Source organism: Gekko japonicus, unplaced genomic scaffold (genome assembly GCF_001447785.1).
Source record: "Gekko japonicus isolate JY-2015 unplaced genomic scaffold, Gekko_japonicus_V1.1 scaffold677, whole genome shotgun sequence".
Lineage (NCBI taxonomy): Eukaryota > Metazoa > Chordata > Lepidosauria > Squamata > Gekkonidae > Gekko > Gekko japonicus.
The window spans coordinates 577,275-596,027 of NW_015159730.1; the positions used below are offsets into that span (position 1 = coordinate 577,275).

The window sequence follows — 18,753 nt, forward strand, 5'->3', positions numbered from 1 at the left end:
TATCCGCTACCTCAGCTAGGCAAACTTGCTTTGCTCAAATGACATGTGAGGCAAGGCTCCTGATTGGACCAGATGTTCCCCAGTGAAGTTTCAAGACCACCATTCTGTTGAGATGTTTTGAGGCTGCACAGGAACCGCTTGCGCTACAAGCCTGGTTCATTACAGTGTATGGTTCCTTTACCTAGACTGAGAACGAAATCGTCTCAATTACATGAGAAGAGGCAGTACTTGTCAAGGTCATGGACAGGTCCTACAATACGATACTTGTATTGTAAAGCACACAATGACTTGTAGTTCATCCTCCTTTTGCATCTGCTCAGTCAGATGCATCTTTTAAATAACCTACATGAGATAAATTGCATTGCCTGCTTTTTATGGCCAGAAAGCCATCAGCATCTCTTCAAAGAAGAGATTGCAAGAACTGATTGCAAGATTCCCTGGGTTCGTGGGCAGGTGCCAAAGGCACCCAGGGGCACCTCCATAGTAAGTCTCAACTGAAAAAATCTCAAATTGGTTTTTGTTTTTATACATCTGAAGCTACTTTATGCTGAACCAGGACTTTGGTCAGTATGGTCTACTCAGACTAGGAGTAGCAGTCCAGGGTCTCAGGCAGAAGTCTGTCACATCACCTACTATGTGATTTAAAAAAACAACCCTGGAGAACCTGGAGATTAATCTGAATTTAAAACCTTCTGCTTCTTCAGCAGATGCAGTATCACTGAGCCATGGCCCACCCCTAAGTGCTTTTTTTACTTCCTAGTAACAAAGTCTTGGTTTACTTCCCACAATTAGAAAGGATACCTTTACACATTTATCTGCTGTTTGGACATATTTATTGCCTCACTGTCCCCTACCCCTTAATCAAATCAAAACAACTGTTGACTTTATAATCTTAACTTGTTTTTTAGTTTTGTCTTCGCATATCACATGTGACATGCTAATTTGCTGTACAGCCTCTGTCTATAAGTTTGAACTGTCACCTTCCATTCCAGTGTATTTGACAAAGTGTGCATGCACACGAAGCTCATACCTTGAGTAAACCTTTGTGGGTCTTAAAGGTGCCACTGGGCTTAAAATTGGTTCTGCCATTTTTTAAAAAACTGGCAGGGTAGGAAGGGTAGCAGCTGCAAGGAAGCCCTGCAGGCAGGCAAACCAGACATTGGAATTCACTTAGATGAATCTGAATCACTTACTGAACACTCAACTCCCTGCTTGTTGATGGAGAGCCTGGCATGAGCAAAAACTTTAAGTGGACATTCTAGGGACTTAATCAAAGTTGTTTTGCATGCAAAACATGCTCTCTTCAATGGCGCTATAGCCCTTACCTGGAAGCTCTTCCTCAGAGGCCCCCCATGCTCTGTTTGGTGTAGTGGTTTGTGGTTAAGTGCGCGGACTCTAATCTGGGAGAGCCGGGTTTGATTCCCCATCCCGCCACTTACACCTGCTGGATGACCTTGGGCAAGCCATAGTTCTGTCAGGGCTGTTCTTGAAAAAGAGCAGTTTCCATCAGAGCTCTCTCAGCCCCACCTACCTCACAGGGTGTCTGTTGCAGGGAGGGGAAGATGTTCAGTCGCTCACTTAACAAAGTAGTCGGAGAGTGATTCAGCAAAGATTCAGCTTTATTCATCAACTCGAACACGGATCAACATCTGATAGCCTTTTTAAACTCTCCCGGCTAATGTAGCCATGCCTTACTGTACAATACCAACCAGTATTGCTGGTACCTGATTGGTTGGCTCTTCCTGGGCTACCAATACGATTGGATGGATTAGGATCCTAGCCCAGGACGAAGCTTTACATGGCATTTTAATTATGTTGTTCACATACAGTTATGCATTCAATGGCAGCTATTGAATACATTACAGTAAGCCGCTCTGAGACTCCTTCGGGTAGTGAAGGGCGGGGTATAAAGCAAGTTAGATACTGGCTCTCAGTATGACCAGTTTTGACTGGCTGAGATTCTCAAGAGTCCCGTGCTGAGAAAGGTCTCTCATGCTGCCGGCTGCTTGGGAATGTTTCTCTGGGGATGCCAGAACTTGAACCTGGGACCTCCTCAGGAACCTGTTCCTGAGCCAAAGTCCCTTTCACATCTACTGTATTGTAGAATCTGGGTTCCAGCTCTGTGCTGAAGATGGCTTGTGAGCCACTTTAAATTGGGATACCAAATCAACTTGGATGAAAGCCCTGGATGAGAAACTGATGAAAGTTGGGATGTGGATTGATGATATTTTTGAAATGGGCAAAACCCAAGCATTTTCTCTGACCAAAAAGTGAGCCCTGGAAATTGACCATAGTCGTTTGATTCAGAGAGCCCGCAGTGTACGCTCGCCCCTATTTTTTTTTTGTCTTTCTTACCCAAAATCTTTACTCCCCTATATGTACTATCTTACCATCCCATGTTATTGCAGAACTTGTGTGTTTGCAAGACTGAACATTCTACCTACAATGGGAGATTTCTGAATAGGCCCTATACTGACAGAATTTGCCCTCGTGGCCTTAAACAGGCTCAATACATCCTTTCACGCCCTGCTGGAATGCAGATTTTTTGAGATTATGAGGGATTACTATATTAAGCCTTTATTCAACAAATCATCCCCCTATACCCTGGAAACCCTTGGTCTTTTGTTCAGTGGTAAGGATCCTAAAATCCTAACAACTGCAAAATTTGTCTCAGTCCTTTTAGCCCTTACATCTAAGAAGTAAGTTTTCTTCTGCTCCAGATTCGTGAATCAATGAGCTTCTAAGGGTACAAAAGGAAAGGAAAGGAAAGAACCTGGCTTTCTGTGTCCAGAGGAATAAATTTCCTACACAGTTGCTCCATTCGTGAGCCCTGCTGTGAGTGTGTAAAGTGCCATCAAATCACAGCCGACTTTTTTTTTTTTTAGGGCCCTCAAGTTGGCTGTGATTTGATGGCACTTTGATTATGTGGGCCCTGAATATAGGCCGTAATACTTTTGAAGAGTGGGAGCAGATTTGGCGGAAAAATATAAAACTAACTAATGCTGTGTCATATAAAGAGAACATGTATAAGATGTTTTATAGATGGTATATTACACCAGATAGATTAGCTAAACAAAATGTTAATTGCTCTGATAAACAGAGGTCATTTCGGCTGCCCCGCTTCCGGCCCTCATTCAGCCAGGAGGAGGCAGGAGAAGAGGGAGGGTAAGTTGCTTCCTCCCTGCCTCTCCCCACCCCTGCCTGCCTGGGGCCAGGGAGGGCCTTTGCGGGGCTTCCTTGCACTCCCGCCGGCCTTGCAGGTCCACCGGCGGCCCCCTCATGGGGCTTGGAGCTCTTTTTCTACGAAACGACCCCTGCTGATAAATGTTGGAAATGTAAAAATAAGACTGGTTCTTTTTATCACATGTGGTGGTTATGTGATGTTACAAAGAGGTACTGGAGATGGATTCATGAGATAATGGAAAAAATAATAAGAACTAATATCCCGTTTACTCCAGAGATACTGTTATTGAATATATTTCCGAAAGACTTTGATAAAGCAGATAGGTATTTGATAGTTCATATGTCGACAGCTGCAAGGATAGTATATGCCAAATATTGGAAAATAATGGGAATACCAACGAAACAAGAGTACGTGAACAAGCTATTTGAAACGGCGGAAAATGACAAACTGACACTTGAGATGAGAGCCGGTACAGAATGGACTTTTCAAAAAACTTGGTCTACGATTGCTATAATGTAAATGTAACTGATAGATAAATGTCGTAATTTGAGAACGCAGAAAAGATAAGCTTAGTAAAATAGATAATGAATTTAGAAATTTTAATAAGCAGGAGAAATAATAAAGTATCTTGTTATATGTTATATGTTGTGGGGGGTAGTTGGGGGTTGTTTGTATGTCTGTAGTATATAATGGAAAAAAATAATAAAAGTGTACCCTCGGGTACTTATAAAAAATAAATAAATCACAGCCGACTTGTGGAGACCCCCTATAGTTTTCAAGGCAAGTGATTAAGCAGAGGTGGCTTGCCATTACCCATCCAAGTACTGACCCTGCTTAGCTTCCTAGATTTGACGAGATGGAGCTACACTATATCATTCCACATCTTCATAAGCTGTGTTACTTGACACCAAAGTCAAAACTGAGAGCCAGTTTGGTGTAGTGGTTAAGTGCGTGGACTCTAATCTGGGAGAACCGGGTTTGATTCCCCACTCCTCCACTTGCACCTGGCTGGATGACCTTGGGCAAGCCATAGTTCTGGCACAGCTGTTCTTGGAAAAGAGCAGTTTCTGTCAGAGTTCTCTCAGCCTCACCTACCTCACAGGGTGTCTGTTGTGGGGAGGGGAAGGGGAAGGAGTTTGTAAGCCGCTCTGAGACTCCTTCGGGTAGTGAAGGGCGGGGTATAAATCCAGTCTCCTCTTCTTCTTCTTCAAAGCAAGGACCAAGCAGCAGAAAGATGAATGGACATGACCAAGGTCATTCACTGCCATCTGTGTCGGAGGCAGAACCAAGTGATCATGCCCTATCTCATGGCCTCTTTGCAAGCTGTGTAGGAGGGAGCCAGCTGCTCCCTCCCTCCCTCCGGTTACATAAGTTCCAACTATTTGCAGCAGCCCAAAATACTCCCCAGAAGACAGTGATGTCTTTTGTAAGTCCGTCTGTTCCTGGAAGCGTCATTGGCCATTCTTCTGCTTTCCGCAGCCCTGTTTCTTAATTAAATTGAGGGAATTAAAAAAAAAGAATTGATTGAGAGATGCTTTTGGTTATAAGCTCAGCTGTGTTTTTTTTTATTAAAGATGGATCAATATCATCCTGACCTCAGGCATTGTGGGGCTGTTGCTGCTTCACTGGAGATGCCGCCATTTGGTCACAGTAATCGTTGGCTTAAGCAAACAGAAGATAACCGCCAGACCTCTCTCATTTTGGCTCACCCTGATTTTTTGGTCTTTCTTAGCCAAAATGACACTTAAGGATGGTTTGTTTAAACTATGGTTTATGAAATAAATGCTGGTTTCATCAGGCAACAAACCTCAGTTTGTATGTCAAAACGATGAAACATATAATGTAGAATATGCAATCGTGATGACAATAATGATATCGTTGCAGAAATAGATTAGTTAGTTGAAATTCAAAATGTTTGAAGTAAGGGCCATTGTATTTTATAGAAAATATCTTAAAAACTATAATGAAGGGGATGTTAGGGAGTAATATTTACTTTTTTGTTCTATATATCCTGCAATGTATAATAATCTTGATATATATAATTTATGTAATCCCTCTTTTCTTTTTGTATCCCCTCTATATTTTACTTTGTTTTCTAAAATTTATATATATATAAAGGGTTCTAAGGGTACAAAAGGGTATATTGCTGTTGTTCAGTTGCACAGTCGAGTCCGACTCTTTGCGACCCCGTGGACCACATCACGCCAGGCCCTCCTGTCTTCCTTCGTGCTCCAGAGTCTGCTTAATTTCATGGTTGTTGCCCAAAAGGGTGTGTGTGTTTGGCGAACAAACCAAGGCTATGTACAAACTGGGATTTGTTGTTGTTTTTAATATATATATCACAGTTTTTAATATATCACAGCTTTCAAATAGCTTGTTCACGTACTCTTGTTTCGTTGGTATTTCCATTATTTTCCAATATTTGGCATATATATATTAAAAACAACAACAAATTCCAGTTTGTACATAGCCTTGGTTTGTTCGCTTCTTGTCACCTCCAGGGGTGCTTGATCACTTGTGGGTTCGGCTCATATCCAGCATGCCAGTTGGAGTTGGGAAACTTCTTGTTTTGCAGAGCTGTGCCCTGAACTCCTCACAGCTTTGGAAGCTAAGCAGGGTTGGCCATGGTTAGTATTTGGATGGGAGACCACCTGAGGCTACCACATAGAGAAAGGCAATGGCAAAACCACCTCAGTTTGTCTCTTGCCTAGAATGCCCTGACTCAGTCACGACTTGACACCACCTGGTTCTTCCTGGGAGGTGCCCAAAATGTATTTGAATGTGTTCTGTTAGCATGTCTACGCCGAATTCTCACAACTGCTGTTCTTCCTTTGGCTACCACTGCCTTCCATTGTTAAAAGGCAGGAGGAGGAGGAGATGATGAGATTTATACCCCACCCATCACTTGGAGTCACAGAGCAGCTTACAGTCTCCTTCCTTTCCTCTCCCACAACAGACACCCTGTGAGGTAGGTGGGGCTGAGAAAGCTCTGATAGAACTGTTCTTGAGAGAACAGCTCTCAGAGAACTGTGACTGACCCAAGGTCACCCAGCTGGCTGCATGTGGAGGACTGGGGAATCAAACCCAGTTCTCCACTACACCAAACAGTCCTGTGTAGATGACCCATCTGCAATTTGACTCACTGCATGAGAAGGATTATTTATTATCCGTCGTATGGCAGAGTCCCACACAGGAAGTATATAATAATATAAAATATTCAACCAAGAGGTACAATGGGTATGCAGACCAATTGGGCTGTCCCCCTAAATACTATCTATATTTTCAATCCACTCAGTCGCAGCTGGGGAGAGCTAAAAGAGCTCCGTCACATCTCCTTGGAAAGCACAATGCTCACATTACTGTGACTGATGGAGAATAGTTTGGTGGGCTGCACAACATTTGCATTTGGGTCCTGGTATTTTGTCCCATTTAAACAAGAGGTCTGCACAACTGCCAAAGCCTGTTCGTATTCTATTTGCCGTCTTCCATACTTTATGTGGTAAATCAAATCCTGCGGGCCTCTCATTGGTGTTTATCAGGTTATGGATATCGGGTGGAACTGATTGCATCCATGTTTGCAACCATTCATTCCCTAGAATGAAATGTTGTGATTTCAGGAGTTGTCTGTATGGTGTGAACACGCGGAGGAAGTGCCTGCGCGCATGCTGCTGCTTTCCCTTGATCAGCAATATTACTACAGAAAGCAACATCACTGATCATGGGGAAGGTGCATACATGCAGGCACTTCCTCTGCATATTTAATGACGTGTGTTGGGGGGGGTTCGTTCTAAGTTTTAAGACGTGCGTTCATTATGTATGTTTTAATTTGTTAGCTACCTTGTTTGTACTTTGCAGACAACTCAGTGGTTTCAGGAAGGCAAGACCAGAGTGCTTGGGCCTGCTCTTCTCTATTTAAGATTTTTTACTTGTGACTTACTACTTGTGTTTCTTTGTGTGCCATCTGTTAGAAATAGTTGTGTTGCAAGGTCTAAAATTCAGTAATTATAGGGTTAATGTGTGTTTACCTTGGGTGCTATTGTTTAGACTGACCTGGAAGGGAACCTGGCACAGAGCCAATAGGAGGAAAGCACGGGAAACTGAAGCCTACTTACTAACAATCATTGGTTAATCTATTCAGGTCATTCCCTTCTGGGGGTCATGAAGAATCATCATCTCCATTGTTGTAGACCGTGTGGTCAAAGTGTAGAGATGTAGTCTTAGGTGTCTTTGTTGTTTTGTAGATTTCCTGTGAACCCTTCCCTTAGAAATAAAGATTTTTACATAGAAGAACGTGCCTCCTCTTCAGTGAAGCAAAGATCCATTGCAATCTCTGGATATTTTACTATTTTACCAATTTTTCCAACATATTCTGGTAGCAGATTTGGATGGTTTGGTTAAATGATTTTGCCTGCTATGCTTAAGTGAAGTAAGTTTCAAATGCTCACTTGATCAAGAGCGAAAGGTTAGGAGCTAATTAGCAGTTGAGAGGCTTGATTTTAAAATGACCTGGGTTTTTTCCTGCAAATTTTTCTTTACTCTCTCTACCACACAAAGCTGCAGCTGAGAAAGGGTGATTACTCTAATTCTTGCTTGATTAGAGAAATCTCATCTACGCTAGCTTGCACACCTTTTGAACCTTTTGAAGTTTTTTGCACGTTTTGGAATCCCAGCTACAGAGGAGAACAGGAGAAGCCGATTGCTTCCACTTGCTCTTGCTTCCTGCTCTGAAGAGGAGATTAACCCTGTGAGTGCCTGCTAAAGCCTGCAGATCAGAATGAGTGATCCAATAGGGCTGCCAAGCCGCGGCGGGGGATCCGCACGTCTTCACAGGATCCCTGCCGCGGGGGACAGCAATACGCGTTGCACCGCCGTCGCCAGGATGTGACGCTACGCGTCGCTCTGGCAACGGGGCGGTTTGGAGTCCCGTTGCCAGAACGACGCATAGCGTCACATCCTGGCAACGGTGGCGCAACGCGTATCGCTGTCCCCCGCGACAGGGATCCTGTGAAGATGTGCGGATCCCCCACCGCGGTTTGGTAGCCCTATAATCCAAGCACGTCTTCTGAATCTACTACAGATGTGAGTATGTTCCGAGCTGGAGCTCTCAACCCAGGGGGGTTAGGTTCACTCAAGTTGACCCAGCATAATTTTAATTGGTGGCTCAGCTCCCTAAAGAATAGACCGCAAATATATGTGGCTGAAGATATTATAACAAAGGAAGTCCCTACAAGTGAGCCAGAGAAAAGTGCCTTCAGAAGACTAGATGGCTATGCCAAGTCCTTGATTATGGGTTCAGTTAATTGCCATTATGTGCCTAGCCTGCATATAATAGAAACTTCCAAACTGATGATTGAACACCTGCAAGACAAGTATGGAGGGGAGATGACCAGTAAGATTTATTACTTGAAGGCTCAGATCTTTGACTTTAGAGTAAAGGAAAGTGACTCTTTACCTGATCAATTAAAGAAGCTAATGGGGACTTACAATCAGTTGAAAGAACTTGGGAAGACTCCTGACCAGTTAGACATTATTGCTGCTATACTGAACGACTCCCTACAAGTTACAGAGGACTAGCAATGTCTTTAAGACACCAAAAGGATCTAATGCTTGATGGTTTGTTGATAGTTTTAAAGGAAGAATATGACTCCAGAACTAGTCAGGCTGCTTTGTCTAATGAGACGTCTGTTTTGAGTTTGAAACATGCACACAGATTAAAAAGGTAAAAGAAAACGGAATGTTTTATATGTGGTGAAAATCATCTGGCCAGAGACTGTGAATTTAAAAATGCCAGAAATTGTGAATTTAAAAGGGATATCAGACAAAAGTCCACTGGTGCATGTGTTCAGACTTAAAGAGCAACACCTGGTGGAAGAGGAAATTATAGCAACCACAAAGGTTTTAAACCTCAGACAAAGGAAAATCCCAATGCAGCCAATGTTAAGAGAAATGCTCAGAGGAATGAAAATAGTGGTTATGTGGTGATGATGATGAAAATAAGAGAGTGTTTTTGGTAGACTCTGGATCCTGTACACACATATGCAAATATAAGGATTTGTTTTGTGAACTTGATACTAACAATAGACTTGAAGTGTGCCAAGCTAATAAGGAACCTCTTAATGTAGAGGGCATTGGAACAGTGCCAATCAAGCTCCTCACTACAACTGGAGAAGTGATGGATGTTAAATTAAATGATGTGGCGCTGATTCCTGAAGCAGCTGATAATTTGATTTCAACCAAAAGACTTATGGAGAGTAATCATAAAGCATTGCTTAAGAGAAGGAAAGGAAGTAACATTGTTGCTGAAATGTCTGGAATTGAATCTGAAGTGGAGGAGAGAAATGGATTTCATTATCTTGTGGATGTTAGTGGAGACTCAGAAGTTGTTGATGCTGATAAGAGACAAGTTTATCAAACTGGCAATGACTCTTGTAGGCATCGGAATTGCTTGTATGCATGGCATTTGAAGTTTTCGCATCGTGGGATGCAGAGTGTTGAAAAGTTATTAAAAGAATGTGGAATTTCTGCTGTAAGTTGTGACAAGGCAAAGGAGAGATGTGACACGTCTCAAAGCAAAAGGACCTGCTCCAAAGTACACTGGCAAGTCCACTACTCACAATGAGACATTCCTAGAGACTGTGTATAGTGATCTTGTTGGCCCACTAGTGCCATCCTGTGGCGAGAACAAATACTTTGTGACTTTTACTGAAAGCAAAACAAAACATACTTTTGTATATATGATGGAGAGCAAGGATGAGACGCTCAATAAATTCAAATGCTATGTGGCCACAATTAAAAACAAGTTTGGCCAAGCAACCCAAAGCTTATGCACCAATGGGGGTGAATATTGCAATGCAGAATTTAAAAGATTTCTAGAACTTGAAGGGATTTCACACAAAGTGTCTATCCCGCACTCGGCTCAACACAATGGCTCTTCTGAAAAGCTGAACAGAACAATCCAGGACATGTGTAGGGCAATGCTTATGCATTCTGGACTACCAAATAGCCTATGGGGTGAGGCTGTCAACACAGCAGTGTATTTGCACAATAGAGTACCCTCAAAGGTATCTCAGGCCAGTTACGCTATCTCATCCTAACCTACCTCACAGGGTGGTTGTTATGAGGTTAGTGAACATTGCGGAACTTACCCACTTACTCTGGTCATACTTGGCGGCCTGAGTTTGGTTGCCCCCGCCATCTGAGGCTAGGTGGGTGGCGATCCAAGAAAGGGCCTTCTCGGTCATGGCGCCAAAACTTTGGGACTCCCTCCCTGGGGAGATTCGTCTGTCTCCCTCTATCCGTGTCATTGGCCTGAACGTGAAGACTTTTTTGTTTCATTTGGCCCAAATAATGACTACTGGCTCTCTTTCCAGAGTCGTTATTTATGTGTTTTAATTGAATTATTGTATAACTGTAACTGTATATTTGTTTTAATTTTTTTAATGTTCAGTGCCTTGTGGACCCTGATTGGTTGGAAAGGTGGCATAAAATGCTTTAAGCAAATAAATAAAATGCAGGAAGTAAGACTGATGTAAGCTGCCTTTAGGTCATGGTTGAGGAGATGAGGAGGGTATAAATATCCTGATAAACACATATGATCTTCAAACCAGGAGGCGGCCTGGCACTGTGGGGGGTCTGGGGTCTTCCTCAGATTTTGCTCTTGTTTTCCCCCTCCCCCTTGGTGGAGGGAAGGAAGGTTAATTAAAACAGAGTTGGAGGCAACGTTGCTGGGAGACTGGGAGGATGGACAGTGTGTGAGTGGGGGGGGGAGCATGGTTCAGTGGCAGAGCCTCTGCTTTGTATGCCGAAGGTCCCAGGTTCAATCCCCGACATCTCCAGTTGAAAGGACCAGGCTGTAGATGATGGGAAAGACCTCTGCCTGGAACCCTGGAGAGTGTCTGCCAGTCTGAGTAGACAATACCGACCTCAATAGACTGACAGTCTGATACATATGTTCATGTGAGAAGGGTTACCAGTTCCCCCCTGGACACCGGCAGGGGATGGGTGGGTACGGTGGGGTACAATTCTATAGAGTCCATCCTCCAAAGCCAGTTTGGTGCAGTCATTAGGAGCTGGGACTCTAATCTGGGAGAACCGGGTTTGATCCCCCGCTCCTCCAACGTGCAGCTGCTGGTGTGACCTTGGGTCAGTCACAAGTTCTCTCAGAGTTCTCTCAGCCCCACCTACCTCACTGGGTGTCTGTTGTGGGGAGGGGAGGGGAAGGGAAGGGAAAGGAGATGGTCAGCCGCTCTGAGACTCCCTCGGGCAGTGTTCCCTCTAAACTGAGTTAGTGTGAGCTTGCTCACAGTTCTTTAGCCTCCGGCTCACAGATTTTTGCCTTAGCCCAGGAAGGATGGCTCCAGAGCAAACTAATTTATGCAGCAGCCAAATCGCTAACTCACAACTTTAATGCCAGCAGCTCACAAAGTAGAGCTTTTGCTCACAAGACTGCACAGCTTAGAGGGAACATTGCCCTCGGGTAGTAAAGGACGGGGTATAAACCCAATCCCTCTTCATCCATTTCTCTCTAGGGGAACTGATCTCTGTAGCCTGGAGATGAGCTGTCATTCCGGGGGATCCCCAGGTCCCACCTGGAGGCTGGCATCTGTGAGTGCGATGACACCAATAGCCCACCAACCAGGTTGATGTCCTCCTCCTCCATGCACTGGCCGGCGCAGGTTGGAGCGAGGGCTCCCCAGCTGCACGGCCCCTGCCCCGCCAATCCCCACCGAGCGACTGCCGCAAACTCTACCCCCCTCCTACCACCCCTGCGGGCCGGGCCGGGCTGGCTTCCTCGTCCTCCTGCCCGCTGCATTAACTTGTCTAGAGGGCAGGAGGGGGAAACTGCAAAGTGCAGGCGCCGCTTGCCTGCTGGCAGATCTGCCTGCCTGCCTGCCTGCCTTGCCTGCCTGCCTCTTAATCCTGTATGTAAATGGCAGCCAATGGATGCGGCTCTTGAGCGGGGCTGGGATTAGAGCCGGGGCGAATGGCTGGCAATCTTACTGGGATTATAGAACAAAGAGCCTCCCCCCCCTCCCCCTCGGTTTGTCTGCAGCCCCCGGGAGCAGGGGGTGGCTGCATGGGGCCCCCCTGTCTGGCCCGGCGCCCCCCTCCCTTCAGCATCCATCCCCCCTAAACGGCCAGGGTGGGAATTACCCCCCCCCTCAATCCCCCCTTCCTCCTCCTCCTCCTTGTTCTCTCCTTCCTTCCTTCCTTCTCCTCCTCCTCCTCCTCCTCGCAGATTAATTCAAGCCTGCAATCCGGGCGGAGCTGGAAGAGATCCCATCCCTGCGGTAAGAGAAACTTTCCACCACCCCTTTCTTTAAACCCCCCCTCGGGGGGGGGGAATCCCAGATTTCAAAGAGGGGGGGAATGAAACATCCCCCCCCCGCAATCGCACCGTTGCATCATAAGTCTTTTGATTTATATTATTCAGTGTGGCTTCTTCTTCTTTTTCTTTTTTTGCAGGTTGCAGATGTGATGCGGGCGGGGGGGGGGAGAGATGTTGGGATTATGCGAAATTAAAGAAATGGTGGGTGATAGGGGGAAAGGAGCTCTTTTTGGGAGGGGGGTCTTCCGACTGGGAGGTGGCCTGTTAGGACCTCATTGATAAATCTGTATGCCACGATCTAGATATGGGGGGGGGGGATTTGTTCTGGTTCTTGCATGGATTTTGCAGTATTTTTCTCTCTTGCTTCTCTCCCCCCCCCCTTTTGGCAGAGGGGAAGGCAGTTTAATTCAAGTTGCTTGTTGGTAGGCTGGGAGGGTGTATAATTACATGGACATCTATATTTTTCTTCACTGCTGCAGTTGGGCAGTGAGGGCAGTGAGAGAGAGAGAGCCTGGCAGAGGGAAGTGAGTTGATCATTTACTAAATCTCTCCCTTTCCCTCTCTTTTGCTTTCTTATTTCTCTCTCTTTCTCTCTCCCCCCCCCCACTGCAATGACACTTCCTTGCTTTCAAACACTTTCTCTTTTCCTCTGCAATCCGCCCCGTACAGCTTTTCAGCAACACCCCCCACCCCAATAATTTAATCTTTTTAGTGCTTCCTGCAAATCACAGGTTTGTCCATTAACGTGAAGTTTTTTGGTGTGGATTTGTTATGAATCGCGATGACGACGACGACGATTTTCACCGGATTATTTCTGTACATGCCCAGCTTCTTCTTCTTCTTTTTTTAAAACCCTTAACGGGCGAGTTGTGTTTATTGTTAGGAGGATCCACTGTGTGTACGAATGCAAAATAAGAGGACTCGAACCTTCCTAGAAGTCACTAAACATGTCCCCACCCACATGTGGGGCCTGTCTTTGCTGTAGATCCAGAACGAGTGAAGGGCACTCTGTGCATGCTTAGAGGCTTTCTTCTCTGGAGGGTGGTCGTAGATGGAGGGTTCTGTGGATCAGCTTTGGATAAGTCTTGGCTTGGATGAAGCACTGTCAGCCTCCTCCGCCCCAAGTTGGGTTTTTTTTGGTGCAGAATGGTCTTGGTTTAGCCACAGAATTCTACTTTATGCAGAGGATAACGGTGCTGTTTTTTAAAAAAACGAGTGGCACTTTAAATGCTGAGAAGATTGTGCCATGGGGTGCATGCGTGCCGACTGTTCTTGCATGTGAAAGCCTCTGTTTTTCCAAAAAAAAAGGGAAAAGGATGTTATGGCTCTGTTATAGAGCATCCCTGCCTCCCCATCTCTAAATTGGCATTGGCGTGGGCCCCACAGTGCCGCGTGGGCTGCACTGTTTGGGGTTTGTGATGCTTTAGCGAGAAGAGGAGGCTTTTAAAAAAACAAAACGCATTTATCCATGCGTACGGAGAGGCGGCGGGTGGGGGGGGGAGAAGAGTGGAACCACAGAGGCATGTTTAAAAATAGAAACAAGTGGTTTAACCGGCAAGGCACTCCCTCACTTTTTTGGACAAAACCACTAACCAGACGCAGAGCAATGCCTCCCTCATGCCGTCCCTTGACTGGTGTAGTCTTCATGGAAAGGAGGGAGTTTTCGCTCTGCAAGAGGTGTTGGGGGGAGAGAATCACTTGATGGGAGATTGTGGTGCCTAGCAAGTCGAACCTAGCAAGGCATTTGGGCAGGGAGAGCTAGGCATAGAAAAGTTTCTGTGGGATTCCTTGTGGCATGTCAAATGCGCCTGCACGTTTCAAGCACTGGTGCGGCCTGGGATGGAAGTTTTAAATTCCCCTTTGCGTTATGATGGGTAATGGATCTGGCTCAGGAGGCCAGAGGGTTCGTTACCTTCCTCCGTGGCAAGTAGGGTGAATATTTCACCTTTGTGTTCTCTGTCAGGGGAGAGTGAACCCACTGTTAGGAGTCTTGGATCAGAGAGTGGTTCTCGTCTCTGCCGTGAACTCACTGGGTGAGTCGCTTTTGTTCCACCCTGTAAAATGGGAACAATAAAACCTTTTTTTTAAAATAAATAAATAAATATATATATATACATATTGTGCAGCACCTAAACTTTTAATGTACTTTAAACATCATGCCTCGGCGTCTAGTCATGCCGGCCACATGACCACGGAACCGTCCTCGGACGGCGCTGGCTCTTCGGCTTGGAAACGGGGATGAGCACCGCATCCCTAGTGTCGGATTCGACTGGCTTTTGAGGAAGGGAAACCTTTACCTCCCTAATCCTAGTCCACTGTGGATATGTCTCTCTAGTATATATTTGTCCCCCCCCCCTTTCGGGGAGCTCAGCAGTGTGCGTGCTTCCTCATTTTATCGTCACAGGAACCCTGCGAGGTAGGTTAAGCTGAAAGGGAGTACAAGACCCAAGATCAGGCAGCTGGCTTGGTGGCATTATCTATCTAGTTAACTTATACCATGCTTTTCTCCCCAATGAGTGTCACTATGAGATCCTACTAGAGAGTTTGTCAAATGGATTAATATTGTATTTCAATGCTACCCACTTTGATAACGTTATACACGAAACGAGATATAACATGCATGGTTCGTTGGTGTTGATGGCGTTTGAATTGCTTCCAGTAAACTGAAATTTCTAGTCTTTGGAGATGTTTTTGGCATAATACATCATGGTTGTTTTCTTCTTCTCAGCTTTCAAGAAGAGGCTGGGCAAATATTTGTCAGAGATGCTTTAGGCTGGTCTTGCATTGGGCAGGGGGTTGGACTAGATGGTCTGTATGGCCCCTTCCAGCTCTATGGTTCTGTGATTCTATAAGATGGATATTAAAGCATTTTTGCAAGTGAAATGTTCTATATAATATATAAATAACAGGGAGCAGCAATGGATTTATGGTGTCAACATCAAAGTTTCTCTCTGTGTACGTAGCAAACCTGGGGAAGGTTGCATGTTATACAAGCAGAAGAAGAGGTTGGATTTATACCCCGCCCTTCACTACCCAAAGGCGTCTCAGAGCGGCTTACAATCCCTTTCCCTTCCCTTCCCCACAACAGACACCCTGTGGGGTAGGTGGGGCTGAGAGAGCTCTTTCGAGAACTGCCCTTGAGAGAACAGCTCTGAGAGAACTTGTGACTGACCCAAGGTCACACCAGCAGCTGCAAGTGGAGGAGTGGGCAACCAAACTCAGCTCTCCCAGATCAGAGTCTGCACACTCAACCACTGCACCAAACTGGCTCTCAAGGGGAACTGAAGCGGAGAAAGCGTGTTGCCTGCAATGTTCCCTCTAAGCTGAGTTAGTGTGAGCTAGCTCATAGTTTTTTAGCCTCTGGCTCACACATTTTTGTCTTAGCTCAGAAAGGATGGGGCTCCAGAACAAATTAATTTATGCAGTAGCCAAATTCCTCGCTCACAACTTTAATGCCAGTAGCTCACAAAGTAGAATTTTTGCTCACAAGACTTCACAGCTTAGAGTTGGTTGCCTGGTGTTCCCTGACGGCGATAGCGTTTCCACTGGACCAGGCTGTCTCCCCATTGATACATAGGGTTGGATCCTGCTAGCTATTCCACAGATGACAGGAGGTAGCAGAGGCCTTTCTGCGTCTGTAACGACTGTGCCAGGGATCGTGGGTCCAGTGTGGGCAATATCCACATGGGGGTCGGGACTGAATGGCAAAAGCTGGTAGGATCCAACCTGATTGGCTTTTTTTTACAGTTGTTGGTTGCTGTGAAACGATCACTGACTTCAACAGCCCTACCAATACCCACCAGTGGCATCATATTACACAAATGAGTTCTTCCTCCACTCCTCTATGTTTTATATTCTTCCCCCCTCCCCTATCTTCCGTGAGGGAGTATGGATTGTGTTCCAGCCAGCCACCTACTTCGTGGGACAGACATATGAGGTCATCTAATTTCATTGTTTTATAGGTATTTTGTTACCATGCAGTTATTATGATGATTTTATGTATATTGTGTTGTACGCCACCCAGAGTCCTGCTTGCAGGAAATGGCGTGGGATAGAAATCAAATAAACATAACAAACGTAGATGTAACACACTAAAAGCTCTCTGTCACCTCCCTGCCTGCATGTGCCACCACCAGTCCAGCTGCTGGCTGAAGTGTTGCAGTGTCATGGAATACTCACAAACATTCCGGCTGAGTCTGTCAGCTAATAGTACTGACTTTTTTGGGGGGGGACAGAAGTGCAAGGTTGGCTGAGAGAGCAGGATATAGAATGATTTCTCTGTCCTTTCACACAAGATTTCTCGAGCGTTGTCGTTCTTGTCTGTGCAACATGCCCTGTTCCCGCGCATAATGATCTATAGTTATTGCATGCTGGACTGGCCATAGTTTGCTGACAGAATTCTCAGGGTTGTCTATATTGACTAGACCTGGAAATGGGTTTATGTAGAGGTTTATGTAGAGCTCCTAGCCTATCAAGAGTTAAGATTGAGATCCAAGCAGAATCTATCAACAGAAGAGAGGTGACAGTTTAACCCAAGCCAAGTCTTCAGGTAATCTAGTCTCATCCAGTGTTTCCTCTAAGCTGAGTTAGTGTGAGCTAGCTCACAGTTTTTTAGCCTCCAGCTCACACATTTATGTCTCAGCTCAGGAAGGAGGGCTCCAGAGCAAACTAATTTATGCAGTAGCCAAACTGCTCGCTCACAACTTTAATGCCGACAGCTCACAAAGTAGAATTTTTGCTCACAAGACTCCACAGCATAGAGGGAGCATCTCTCATCTGAACTCTGGTCCGTCTGAAATCTCTTCTCCTGGAGCTGTCTTGAGGTCCTCCCTAATTAGGTTTGCCAGGTGGGATGGTTGCACCAACACTGTCGTGCAATGTGCTGACGTCACCCGGAAGTGACGTCATCATGTCTGTGATGTTGGGGGTGACGCTCTGGTCTTTAGGCAAAACTCTATGGTAAAATTGGCATCAAACCATAGAGTTTTGCCCCAAAACCAGAGTGTCACTTGATGTGTGTGACATTGGTGAATTGGGGACGTCACACGGTGACATCGCTGCTTGTGGGCGGGGTTTTCCCTGCTGGCAGTGGACAGAAGCCCCCAAAACTGGGGGATCCCCCATGTGGAACCGGGGAATGGCAACCCTATCCCTAATGCAACTGTCCTTGGTGAATTTGATGGTGATATCGACAAGAGGAAAGATCCAGTGTCCCCCTGTCTGATGTTTAGGCCCCAAAATTGGGACAGGGTATCTGAAGCACCAATTTTTAAAAAAACTTTATATCCCGCCTTTCACCCCAACGGGGACCCCAAAGCGGCTTTCATCATTTTCCCTTCCTCCATTTTCTCCTCACAACAACTCCGTGAGGTCGGTGAGGCCGAGAGTGTGTGACTGGCCCAAGGTCACCCAGCAAGCTTCCATGGCACGGATGGGGACTCGAACTTGGGTTTCCCAGATTCTAGCCCGTCACTTTAACCACTACACCACACTGAGAACTGAGACAGGGGTTTTTTATAGCAGGCGGTGGTGTCGGGTGGGCCCCCCAGGATCACCTGGTTTCCAGAACCACAAGGTGTCTGGGTCGAAGCCTGCATTTCAATTTCAACAGCCTGCACTTCTCTCCAGAGGCTAGTGGCAGTGTGAGGAGCAGAGGCCTCTCTCTGACACACGGAAGGTACCTGGTTTGAACCCTGTGATATGGAACACCTGAAAGAAATGTACCGCCTCCCTGACGGCAGCAGTGGCAGGAAGATTCTACAGGGACACGGAGCGCAAGGTTTTTGAAAAACGAAAACCCTGACCCTTGGCAGAAATAGAATGTGTAAATTAAGCCTCGTGCTTACTAGCAGAACTCTGGTTTCGAGCATCGTTTATTAACTGCTTGTGCCGAATTGCTGGGGCCGTCACCCGTGTTCCCTTTCCCCTCATTTTCTGGTACCTTCCCTTGGTAAATTGCTGTCCCTGTTTTTACTCCTACTTGAGGATGCTTTGTTAACCCCCCCCCCCCCCGTGCAGAGTCTTAGAGCTGTCATCCTTCAGAATCTCTAGAAGCGAAATCTCAGAGCTGGATGCGTCTTCCTCGATCGTGCGTGCACGTACATGAGTGCTAACGCCCCATGTCGTGGGCAGCCTGTCATTTCGCATACTACAGCTGCTGAGTTATATTTGGATTGTTTTGAATCTATTTTAGGAGAATTTTATGGTTTTTCTTCCCCCCTCAAGTATGTTTTTAAACCGG

At 45.8% G+C, this 18,753-nt stretch overlaps 1 protein-coding gene across 1 annotated transcript in view; it reads left to right on the forward strand.

Moving 5' to 3' along the window:
• The first annotated feature begins 12,363 nt into the window (after window positions 1–12,363).
• The window catches only part of GTF2IRD1 (GTF2I repeat domain containing 1), a 189,378-nt gene continuing 182,988 nt past the window's right edge, over window positions 12,364–18,753 (forward strand). The window contains exon 1 of the mRNA XM_015427957.1: window positions 12,364–12,474. The gene's annotated coding sequence lies outside the window, so the exon portion shown is untranslated. The remainder of the gene's footprint in view (window positions 12,475–18,753) is intronic.